Raw genomic sequence first — 12,440 nt, 5'->3', positions numbered from 1 at the left:
CTAAGGTTTTCCACCTGCCTAACCGCAGCTAGGACTTTTGCCTAAGACAACTTAGGACTTTCCTGTAAACTTAATAAACCTTGTTAGATAATAAGACAACTTAACTTTGAACCCTTTGACGTAATCAAAACACAGATTCGATCATCGGATGCTTCCCGCACTAACAATCTCCCCCTTTTTGATTATGGTAATATGGTTCAAAGTTAAGTAAAACATAACAAGATAATTAAGGTATTTAAGCATGAGCATAACTAAAATAATTCATAAAAATTTCCTTATGCTCTCCCTTTCATAAAAATTATGCTTAAATTCTTAACTTTGACTTTACTCTTCCCCTTTGACATAAATAAAAAATAATACTAAGTAGAGAGAAGGTTGTAAAGATAGATAAATTTTTAAATCTTTAGCTCCCCCTGAAAAGCAGCACTTAGCTTTGAAAATAATTTCTGTGAAAATACTTAGTTTTTTCAACAAAAACTTAGATAAACTAAAACCTTGAAAATTACTTAGCTGAATATAGTTTTGAAAACACTTAGTTTTTTCAACAAAAACTTAGCTTTAAAAATATTTTGATAAACAGTTAGGTTTGAAAAAGATGTTGATAAAAGCTTAACTCTAATACTTAGTTTTATGAAGGTTTTGAAAAAGTCTTAGTTAAAAGTACTCATCTTAAAAAAAAAATAATTAAAGCTTAGTTTAAAAAAAAATTTGATAAAAACTAAGTTAAGTACTTAGCTTTGAAAATACTTAATTTTCACAACAAAGACTTAGCTAAATTTTGAAAATAATTGTTTTATTAAGTACTTGGCTTTTATAACAAAATTTGATAAAAACTTAGTTAAGTAAATAGCTTAAAAAGCTTTTGATAAAGACACTTTAGCTAAAAATATTGTGAAAAAAAACTTAGCTTAAAAAAATGTTTTTAGATAAAAAAACATAATACAAACTTAAAATTTTTCAAAAATTTTGAACTTGCTTTTTCAAATAAGGTTTTGTTTTTTAAAAAAATTAAATACTGAACTTCTTTTAAAAAATTTGAAATAATAAAACTAAAAATTAATGACTTAACCTTCCTTTCACTCCCCCTTAATTAATGCCCAAAATGAGTGTTTTAAGTTTTATGGTATTCTAGAGTCCAAGCATGAGTAAATCAAAAGCATAAAAGTTATTTTTTCTTATTTTTCATCTCACTCATTTTAGGTTATCAAACATGTTTAACTTATGAGTATGTGTAAGACGGAGTTAAGTTTATTTTTAATGTTATCAATATTTAAAAATATTGAAATTAAGATTTAAAATATAAGTTTGACTTAAACATTTGACAATAACTAAAATTTTGAAGATTTTGAAAATATATTGAAAATTAATTAAGTTTGAAATTATAAATTTACATATTAATTATGATTTAAAAATTAATTATCTTTTTGAAATTAATTATGATTTGGAAATAATTATAATTTAATTATGATTTGAAAGTAATTAACATGATTAATAATCAAATAATTAAGATTTTTTTAAAATTTATTAAACTTTTATAATTAATTATATTTTGAAATTATGATTTTGTAAATAATATTTTAAAGTTTATTAAACTTTTATAATTAATTAGATTTTGAAATTATGATTTTGTAAATAATATTTTGAAATTTATTGAACTTTTATAATTAATTAGATTTATAAATTATGATTTTGTAAATAATATTTTGAAATTTATTAAATTTTTGTAATTAATTAGATTTAGATTTGGTTAACTACTTTAAACCTAGGTCCATCTTACCATTTTCTAGATTTTCAATTAGGGAACCTTAATAGTTTTGTGATATGGTTAATTTAATCTTCGATTTAAATTCCTCAACCTACCAAGACTTTCCACCTAGGGTTACCTCCCCCTAGGACCTAGGGTTACCACCCCCTAGGTTTTCTCACCTGCCTAATCATAGCTAGGACTTTTCATCATCTAGGGTTACCACCCCCTAGGATTTTCCAGCTGCCTAGAATCTACTAGGACTTCTGCCTAAGAACACTTAGAAATTTTCCTACAAGCTCAATCAACCTTGTTAGATCACAAGATAACTTAACTTTGGACCCTTTAACATAATCAAAACATAGGTTTAATCGTCTGGTGCTTCCCGCACCAACATTGATTACTTTGATATGTATTCTCCCGTATCGAGAATAATTTTCATTAGAGTATTGTTGGTTATAGCCGCTCTATAAAATCTCGAAATACATCAGATGGATGTAAAGACAGCCTTTCTAGGGGGATTTAGAAGAGGAAATTTATATGGAGCGACCTGAGAGATTTTTTGTGACAGGATAGAAAAACAAGATTTGTAGACTGGTGAAGTCATTATATAGCTTGAAACAAGTACCAAAGTAGTGGCATGAGAAATTTGATAATGCCATGAAAGAATGTGGATTTAAGATTAATGAATGTGATAAATGTATCAACATGAAAGTCATAGAGAATGACTACGTCATCTTATGCATATATGTAGATGGCATACTTATTATTAGGAGTAATGATAGGATAATCAAATCCACTAAAGATATGTTGAACTTATGATTTGACATGAAAGACATGGGTTGAGCTAATGTGATTCTAGGGATTAAAATTCTTAGAACAACAGAAGGATTTGTTCTTAGTCAGTCTCATTACGTGGATAAGATTCTTGAGAAATTCACCAAGCGTGATACTCTAGCACGAACGCCGATAGATATGAGTCAACATTTATCAAAAATTGAGATGAAAGTATCTCTCAGATAGAAAACTCTCGAGTGATTAGAAGTCTTGTAAAATACCGAAAAAAATGACAAATAATAATAAGGGAATTTTCCAAAATTTTTAGAAATTTTTCGGGATTTTTTTGGAGCTCGTATGGACGAGTTAACGGGGATAAAAACAGGGCACGGGAAAGCCTATTTAGGCTACCCATTTGAGAGAGGAAATGTTTATTTTCTTAATTCTTTTCCTATTTCATTTTCTTTTAATTTTTTTTTCTTTTTTCCTCTGTTTCTCCTCCCCCGCATGTCGTTTCCCACTTGCCCGCGCCTTCTCCTCGCGTGCCCTAACCGGCGCCGCGACAATTTCTTCCCTTCACTTTGCGATTTAAGCCATGCCCGACTCCCTCCTTCCCTTTCCTCACCGAGCCTTTTTCCCCCCTCGAACTCATTGTCTCCTCCGCCCTAAACCAGGCCGCCTGACCTCGCGCGCACGCCCTCACCCCTCTGCCGCCGGCGACGAGAGCCCTGATTTCTCTCATCTGGCCGACGCGATGTCAACCCTCGATCCGCCGGCATCCGAGCCCTAGAGTCACTGCATCGCCACAGATTTGCCACCGCAGTGCCCTAGCCTGAAGCCGACGGCCACGGTCCCATCTCTCTCCGATGGTCACAGCTTTGCATTCCTCGCGCCAAGCAGCATCGACCCGAGCCCTAGATCTTCCTCCTCTCTTTTGCCCGATGACGAGCGTCGGTCACCAATCGCCTGTGCCCTAGCGCCGCAGCCGCATGGGACAACGCCGACCTTCTCCACGCCGAGCCCTAGTTTCCCGACGCCCATTTCTTCCTCTCTGCCGAGGATTTCGTCGCTGCTGTCCACTGTAGACTCACACCTGATCACGGCCGATTCCATACCGCCGCTGATCGCTACCTGTTCCCTTCATCCTATCCAGCCCTAGTTTCTTCATTTGTGCCCTAGATCCGATCTGCCCATCTCCGGCTACTTAGGTCAGTGACTTCACCTGGGTTTTATTTTCAGCAACTTCATGGGTTGTGAGGCTACAAAATGAATGTTCGGATATGGTATTGATGTGGGTTTGATTTGTCTACTCAGTTTAGGTGATACTGTTCGCCATCTATTCGGAGCATCAGTTGTTATCACCGGTTGTACACCATCTCCGATTGTAGGACACTAGCGATCGCCTTGAAGGTTAGTGAGTATTGGCTTAAATTGTGTTGAATCTATGATGGATTATGTTATAGTAAATCCTAATTAGAAGGTGGAACGATTAGGGTTAATGAAGTTAATCCTAATTGATCAATCGATTTGGATTTAGTTTAGTTAATGGATGCATGATAGAATTAACTAAACTAAATATTGTGACACAGGACTTTGACGCGAGACGAATATCTCGACGTCGTATTTAGACCAGATTGGACTTTACGATTGGAGGCGGGTACTTTTGACTTTATGTCTTTGATATGCATAGTAGTGAATTTAACAAGTAGCCATAATTATGTTCTCTTATTTGTTTCGGTTAATCACTACCCGATACCTGTTACATGATTGGTTGATTGCTTGTTTTGCATCTCATGTATTCCTTACCTATTATGTCACGCCCCCAAAGGAGTCCCTGCCAGACAAAAATTCGACAGCATCTCCCCTGTACTGGTGACAATATGAAGCATCACTACAAACAAAATACATCAGCCACATGCGGCTGGAATATTTATATACACAACCACGCAGTTATAATAGCATCACACTCGGCTGTAATGAAACCATCAAAACCACGCAGTTATATATAAAACAGCCCACACGGCTGTACTAAAACACAGCGGAAAAACGAAAGAAAGCCCACACAACACAAATAAATACAATGCATGCCGGCACGGCTTAAACACAAATACAACACCAAGAAAATAAGATAGCCACATGGCTAAACACAAATACAATGCCAAAAATAAGAAAAGAATATACAAAAGAAAACAAACACGATCTTCGGATGTGACGTAGGACCCAGCAGACAGGATACTCCAAGCGACACCAACCATCTACAAGCTACCTAAAAACATAAATGTATACATGCGGTGGTGAGTATAGGTAACTCAGCGGGTAATAGACAAGATAGTGCACGGTCTACAAATAAAACATGGAGATCAAAAGTATACAGTCTCAGTAGGGAATAAAGAACATGATCATACTATCATAATCAATGCACCTAAACATCTCTGACATAATAACCTGACATATAAACTGTACAAACCACAACTAACATAATGAAAGATACATACCCAATCTGGAATCGACACATGGTACAATGATCAGTAAACTCACTAGATCAGCAACAGATATACCAGTGACACCTGTGCAATATAAATACGACTGCATATACATGTAAAATAAATGACATGTATGCAGTATGACAACCAAATGCAACAATCATATCCCAAACAAATGCAATAACGACAATCACATGCAACTAGTATCTACTAGGCATGTATGCAAATATAACCCCCAGATGCACCGCGCATCATATGCAAAAGTGCATGTATGTTCCATGGTCACCCCCGCCACCTCTCCAGATACCACGACCCCTGTATGGCCGAGAGGCTTGGGTCTGTGACGACTATACTTCCCTCCAGCCCACTATATAGTGGTCGAGGCAGACAGTCCGCTAGTAGCTATCTAGCTACATAGCATCAGGGTCCCTGACTGCTCACAATGCCGGATCGCACAAAACCTCATGACCGGGTGGCACGACAGGACTAGCAGCAACTGCTCCAGCTACCACTACCCATGAGTGGCCGAGTGTGCGGTGCTATTCCCAAACCAACTGATGACTCTCTCAACCACAAGGGAGATAATGGTCATCAGATACAATGAATGATGAACATGATATATATATATATATATATATATATATAATCATCATTCATGCAACAACCCCAAACCTCATAAATACCTCCAATAAGAGTATAATCGTCATGATACCTCCACGTATCCCACCAAACATATATACACACTACACATGTATAATCAACCAAAAATCTCCAATAATCCCACCAGACACATGTACACAAAATATAAGTACAATCAACATGTATCCTCCAGTAAAAACACAACAGACATGTGTATATACCCCAAACATACAATCAACACAACTCCTCCAAAAGTACATGACAAATACGTATGTACACACCACATGTAAATGCACGGTCAACAAGATGACTCCTATAACACATACCCACCTATGTACAGCCCACATCATATACTCAATCAGCATGGGAATACCAACAACCCGACAATCCCTATAAGACATACTCTACACGTGTAATCACAACAGAGTAGATATCAAGAGTGGAGACTGTATAAGAATTAAACAGATCATCACAAGGGTCAAGCATAAGTATCATGTAGGGAAAACAGCAACCGATCATGATATAAGATAAAGCAGCCTAGTTCATCCAATAATAACCATGCACTAAGTACAAGAAAATCTACATAGAGGCCAAGGAAGAAATACCCACCTTAAATATGTCGATCGTGATAAAATAAATCCCACGTCGTGATGATCGTCCCAAATCCAAGTCCTGCATCAATATATATATATATATATATATATATATATATATATATTTTTTTTTTTTATTTAGCTAAATTCATATGAATTAAAATAGCTAAACAAATCCCCAACCCAATTAGGATAACTCCACTAAAATCTGATTTCTGAATAATCCTCTAAATAATCCTTAATCAAACTCCTTCTAGATCCAAACATAATCCACAGTCTATTAATCAATCCAAAACTCACTAATCAACTTATCATAATCAAATTCCAAATTATAGCCATTTAATCCATTTATCACCATCATTTAATCTATGTATCAACAACTAACATCAAGAATCAATCCTACATAATTCTAAGTAGAACAAAGCCTCACAACCCATAGAAAATCCAATTTAGCATCATACTAATAGGATACCCAAGTACAACACTAGAAAAGCACTGACCTTGAAATATGGCAGCAATTCCAGTAGCTCAGCAACCCTACAACTCATTGCCGAGAAGCTATAAAGGATACCCACTGTCCAGGAACTACAAAAACACCTACACAACCATTCTTCCAAGAATCAATCTAGAACTCAATTGTACAACAAAGAATTACTGAAATCCTAACAAACAAAACCTTTCTCACCTCAACAACCCCTTACCTTCTCACCCGTGACCCCCACAGCTTCAAGAGTTGGAGTGGCAGTGATCGGCAACAGTGCAATCCTCCAATATTTCGATCTGATGCCTTCATCCAATTCAGAATAGGAAGAACATCAAACAACAATATAACTTTTGAATCCATTAGAGTCTAAAGGAAACTTACCTAACCCAATCGCCCGATTCAATCCATCTAAGGGAAGAACACAGAGCATGCACCCGTGATCATATCCAAGAGGAGGACTGAATGAGGTCAATCGGCTAGGGGGCGACGCAATCACAATCTCGCTGTGCCCTAGCTCCGCCGGATCACTGTCGATCGCCCGCAAGAAATTGTCGAAGAAGTGATCGGCCCACTGGAGAAAACTTGACAGATTCAGCTCCTTCAAGATTCCGGTGACGATCCTCAAGCGGCATGAGGAGGCCGAGACCATCAGAAAGAGTTGTCCTCCGTCGGCGTCGAGTCCTCCACGAGAGAGAGCAATGGGAGAGAGGAAACTGAGAGGTGAGGAAGAAGAATCAGCCACTTATTTTCCCCTCAAAGCTCCGGTGGTTGCCTGCGCCGGCGACGTCGAGAGGGGAAGAGTAATATCGCCGATCGTTGGTGTGAGAGGAGGAGATGCAAAGAACCGAGAAGGGAGAAGAATCGGGAATAGGGGAGAGGAAATCGGGAATTTAGGGGTTAGGTTTTTTTTAATTAAATACTTAGGTTAGATTTAATTAAGCCCTAAGTTAGTTTCTCAATCAACTCCCTACTTTATTGGGTACCCAAAACAGGCTTCCTCTGTACCCCGAATCCATCCCCTCAAAACGGGTCATACGGACTCCGTTTAAATCCCGAAAAATTTCTAAAAATTCCGGAAAAATCCAATAAGATTTTTCATCCAATATATTTATTATTTAATTTTTTTGGTATCTTACATTCTCCCCCACTAATAAAAATTTGGTCCCCAAATTTACTGGTCAACTTAGGGATCCTCATCCAAGGGTAACATCCAAATCACATACTCATATACCACTCACTCCAAGTATAATATGAACATATCTCCAACCCTGAAGGATGACTCTGTGGGTTATGAGCTCACCCTGCTTCCATTGCGCTCACATTGCTGTAAAGCCAACTGTGAGTAAATCAGCTACCTCTAAAATCCAAAATCCACTATCAACAGATCATCCAACATCAGTATAGGGCACCCAAACTATCCATCAATCTGAGAGTGAAAATCTATACTAAAATAAAGCTCCTAACCCAAAATCTGCTGTAACCACAATCAAAACCATGAGGTGGAATCGCTGATCTCCATCCAATACAACCCCCAGAGATATACCATAAAGTCCGGTAATCTCTCTCTACAGTATAACTCTGCAAATCCAAAGAATCTGTCCTACAAATCGATAGCTAGAAGCAAGTCATCACCCAACCATGATTACCCAAACCATCATATCCTCTCCGAGTCCTGGGTAATCCCACCACAAAATTCGTCATAACATGCTCCTAACTCTACTCTAGTATCCAAATCAATGGAGACAATCCTACTAATCTCTGATGTTCAGCCTTCACTTGTTGACATGCTAGACATCAAGCTACAAAATCCGTCATGTCCTTCCTCATGTCGTTCCACCAATAAAAATGCTTTCAGTCTCCCTACATCAGGTGTCAACCGAATGTATCATAAATCCAGATCAATGTGTTTCTTGCAGTAACTCCTCCCGAATAAGAAGTGACGTGAAAACACACATGATCTCCCACAAAAATAAAGAATATCATTCTCATTACACGAGAATTCTCACTACTAGCACGAGACTACTCCGCTCATGCTATATCGGAACTGCATCGACTCCCAGATACGATACATCTGTGTAGAGTACAAATCCGTCTACACTAGAAGGTACAACTAAGATAGTGCAGTTAACAACTTTTCGTCCAACTCCTGAAACTGATCTCGTAATCGTCTATCCAGGAAAATTTCATACCATCCTAGACAGTCCAGTTAACAGCATAACAATACTGGAGAAACCCTCAACCAATCTCCGATAATATCTAGCCAGATCAAGGAAGCTGCGAGTCTCCTGTATAGACTACGACCACTCCCAACTGGTAACCGCCTAACTCCTGTGAATCCACTAATATCCTCTACTAAACATGTGTCCCAAAACTCGTAAAAGACAATCACAATATGTACTACTAACTTCACATATAGATGTTCCCGTCGAAACATCTCTAGAACTATGCAAAGATAGTGTACGTATTCAATCTCGGCTCGAAAAAAGATCACAACATCATCAATGAAGACAATGAAAACTGATCCAATCACCCTAGGAATACCAAATATATATCAAGTCCATGAAAACATAATATCTAGGGTACTGTAAGCCTAAACGATAAAACCATAGACTCATAATATCCGTACAACAGGCACACCCAACCGTAAGATCCCCGACAAATCTGTGATCTGATCACCAACTACAAATCACCAAATCCATAATTATCACACAAGTGCTACTCCTCATGTCGCTATCAATATCAAATATCAAATAATAGATCATTAAATCATATATCCACTAATAAATCATCAAAAGACAACATATCACCACACCTAATCTCCCAATATTCACCAATCAAAATCATCCTCAATATCAATCAATCATACCAGATAGTCTCCTAAACAAAGATAGAGTCAAAGGAAAACATCCAACCTTCAACCCCCACTACCAACAAACTAAATGTATCCCAAAAAGTCTGCCAAATCTCATCATCTCATCCTTTCTGATAATCAAATATCCATAGTAAAGGAATGTCAATCCAAAGTCAAAGGGTTACACAACCTTCTGACTAAGAGTCTACCCATCTAGAAAGTATCTCCACAACTCTCATAATCATCCCATATATGTCCCTTGACAAATATCGATAAAAGGTCAAACCTTCTAATATGAGATATAGACTACAATATCTGGTAAAATGATCACGTGGTCAAGGTCCTGAGCCACCTGATAGAGACAACGTTAGCTGAGTCGTCTAACCATTGTCTTGTACCCCATCATACTGTGATTGCTCCACCCTGAGGTTCAACAACCTCCAGTATCGAGCAATGAACATAAGAATAGAGGAACGCTACAACTAAATAGCTTATCAAAATATCCGTAAATCGACGCTCTACCCCTCAAAGATCATCATATCCGAATGTACTCTCCAAGTTATACCCTTGTAACGGTTGTATCTCAAAGTGTTAAGTACGTAGCTTTACACTTTTCCACACCGTGCGGTATCCTATCTGAATGTACCTTCTAAGCCCCCCAACCAGGTACAGACAATCCATAGTCAAAGTCCCCATGGAATAGGATACATCGATCCTCTATAGAATGACTAAGCCGATAATGGTATACGGCCAATTCAGTCCTTTCTACACTGGTACAAGTCAAAATATCTAACCAAGTACGAAACATCCCAAAGATAGGAATCTCTAAAGATAGAGTAAGTCAGTCCCCTACGGGTCGGACCAAAAAAATAAATCGATCAACACTATCTGATCCAACAAGAGTAAATCAATCATCCACTGATGAAACTAACTAAGGTAAATCGATACCCAACCACCAAAGTCAACCTGGGTAAATCAATCCTCTACAGATAGAACTGAAAGAATCCAAATTAGTGCTCTACTGATTGAACTAACAGGAACACAGAACCAACTAAAATAAGTCAAACCTCGACTATACCAGTCAACCAGGTAAAACAATCCTCAACTAATCGAGCCAACAAGAGTAAACTGATACTCTACTAACTGAATCAACATAAGTACATAGATACCCTCCACTATCTAGCTAATAATAACAAGGAATGGTATCTGACTCTAAATCTCAACCAACTAGTAGTAGCAGTAACTAACACAAATGGTAGTATGATATAACAAATCCCTTGAGACTGTAATCCTTGATCTCCATTAGGTCAACCGTGATCAGTGATTAACCCAACACATGAAATGCATGATACAATCAACTAGGCAAGTACTAACAAGAGAACACTAACACATGTCATAACAAACTATCAAGGACAACAATACATATACCAACAGAAATGTATGATAACAATATGCAAACATACCTCCTATAGCCTGGAGATGTCCTGTTGCCTGGTCCCAAAGCCCGAAAAGTCACATCAAGAAAACCGAATCACGAAATCCAAAACACGAATAACAGGCATCGTACCTGCTCTGATACCACTAAATTGGTATCAGATAAATCTCAAAAATCCAGAACACAAAACAAAACAGGTATCGTACCGGCTCTGATACCACTAAATTGGTATCAGATAAATCTCGAAAATCCAAAACACATAGCAAGTATCATAAACCTGGCTCTGATACCAAAAATTGTCACGCCCCCAAAGGAGTCCCTGCCAGACAAAAATTCGACAGCATCTCCCCTGTACCGGTGACAATATGAAGCATCACTACAAACAAAATACATCAGCCATATGCGGCAAGAATATTTATATACACAACCACGCAGTTATAATAACAACCCACTCGGCTGGAATGAAACCATCACAACCACGCAGTTATATATAAAACAACCCACACGGCTGTACTAAAACACAGCGGAAAAACTAAAGAAAGCCCACACAACACAAATAAATACAATGCATGCCAGCACGGCTTAAACACAAATACAACACCAAGAGAATAAGATAGCCACATGGCTAAACACAAATACAATGCCAAAAATAAGAAAAGAATATACAAAAGAAAACAAACATGATCTTCAGATGTGACGTAGGACCCGACAGACAGGATACTCCGAGCGACACCAACCATCTACAAGCTACCTGAAAACATAAATGTATACATGTGGTGGTGAGTATAGGTAATTCAGCGGGTAATAGACAAGATAGTGCACGGTCTACAAATAAAACATGGAGATCAAAAGTATACAGTCTCAGTAGGGAATAAAGAACATGATCATACTATCATAATCAATGCACCTAAACATATCTGACATAATAACCTGACATATAAACTGTACAAACCACAACTAACATAATGAAAGATACATACCCAATCTGGAATCGACACATGGTACAATGATCAGTAAACTCACCGGATCTACAACAGATATACCCGTGACACCTGTGCAATATAAATACGACTACATATACATGTAAAATAAATGACATGTATGCAGTATGACAACCAAATGCAACAATCATATCCCAAACAAGTGCAACAACGACAATCACATGCAACTAGTATCTACTAGTCATGTATGCAAATATAACCCCTAGATGCACTGCGCATCATATGCAAAAGTGCATGCATGCTCCATGGTCACCCCCGCCACCTCTCCAGATACCACGAACCCTGTATGGCCGAGAGGCTTGGGTCTGTGACGACTGTACTACCCTCCAGCCTACTATATAGTGGTCGAGGCGGATAGTCCGCTATTAGCTATCTAGCTACATAGCATCAGGGTCCCTGACTGCTCACAACGCTGGATCTCACAAAACCTCAT

Source organism: Zingiber officinale, chromosome 3A (genome assembly GCF_018446385.1).
Source record: "Zingiber officinale cultivar Zhangliang chromosome 3A, Zo_v1.1, whole genome shotgun sequence".
NCBI classification, from domain to species: Eukaryota; Viridiplantae; Streptophyta; class Magnoliopsida; order Zingiberales; family Zingiberaceae; genus Zingiber; species Zingiber officinale.
This window is presented reverse-complemented; position numbering follows the sequence as displayed.